Consider the following 1,283-nt stretch of genomic DNA (forward strand, 5'->3'; position numbering starts at 1 on the left):
TCTATTACTCATTTATTTTGATGTATATTTCTATTCTTGTTCTTTCATCATTGCTTTACTTTATATTTAAATTTTTATCTATTTATATATCAATTTATGTGATTTTTTTTTTATTTATTACTGTATTTACCTATATTCTCTATTATGTTTTTTTCTTAATCTTACAAGATCGTATGCTAACGAGGTTAAAGTTTTCGCGATGACCAAAGCCGGCCAATCGAAAACATGCATCGGCCGGGAATCGAACCCGGGCCTCCCGCGTGGCAGGCGAGAATTCTACCACTGAACCACCGATGCTTGTATGTAATGAAGTGTTTTTAAAATATTAATAGTAATTTTGGAACTGAGATGAAACAGAAACTATTCATAATGATATTATGTTTCATATTAAATCGTTCGAACGTCTTTAGGTGCATTTGTAAGGAAACACTTGTTAAAAAAAAGAGGAAAGAAATAATAATGGTAATAAAAATGAATAGATGAAATGAGTAAAATTGTGTTGAGATAATGAAGAATTGTGATTTAGTTTGATTTCTGCTATCCACTCAGGTATCATCCTTAGATCTCTCTTTATCTATCTTTCTATCTATCTATCGCTCTTTTATCCCTCCCCCCTCTATTTTTGTTTTATTGGAGCCACTTGTGATGGGGGATAAGAACACCGCCATAGAGACGCTTGCATGGTGTAAAAAGCGAACTGAATGAACTATGGATCTACCTTTTTTGTTTATTTATTTCTTCTTCTTCATCTTCCTCTTAATCATCTCTTCCTCCTCCTCCTCCTCCTCCTCCTTCTGAGGCTGAATCGGCTACTCGCTTATAAAGGGAATTAAGGTTTTTTTTTATTAATTCATATAGGACCCCTATAAAGAGATCTGAGCATTCAAAGACTTTATTTTGACTTATTTAAGAAGAATTTATTTTCGCTCAGAAGAACCTTGTGTCCATAGGGGAGTAAAGCTTAGTTTAAAGTAAATAATTTCATCTATTTTAGACATTGCAAGTCAACAAAATCTTCGAGAATTTGGTCGCCGAAATTTGGACAAAGAATAAGTTTCTGGCGACACAAGAGCCCAGAGAGTGGCCGTCGTGGAAAGAGGTTTGCCAAAAGACCCTCTCCGTTCTCTTTTGTCGAAGAAGGAAGAAGAAAGAAGAAGAGGGAGTGGAAAAAGAAGGAGAGGAAAAATAAGGAGAAAGAAGAAGAAATAAGAAAAGAGAAGAAAGAACAAGAAGAAATAAAAAAGGAAAAAGAAAAAATAAGTGAATAAAAAGAGGAAAAAGGA

At 34.0% G+C, this 1,283-nt stretch overlaps 1 non-coding gene across 1 annotated transcript; it reads right to left on the minus strand.

Annotated features, from left to right (window-relative positions):
• Window positions 1-226: 226 nt before the first annotated feature.
• On the minus strand, window positions 227-297 carry TRNAG-GCC (transfer RNA glycine (anticodon GCC)). Its single transcript has one exon. It is a non-coding gene; the product is annotated as a tRNA-Gly (tRNA).
• Window positions 298-1,283: the final 986 nt, after the last annotated feature.

Source organism: Oratosquilla oratoria, chromosome 28 (genome assembly GCF_046742065.1).
Source record: "Oratosquilla oratoria isolate Oo_2021 chromosome 28, ASM4674206v1, whole genome shotgun sequence".
NCBI lineage: Eukaryota > Metazoa > Arthropoda > Malacostraca > Stomatopoda > Squillidae > Oratosquilla > Oratosquilla oratoria.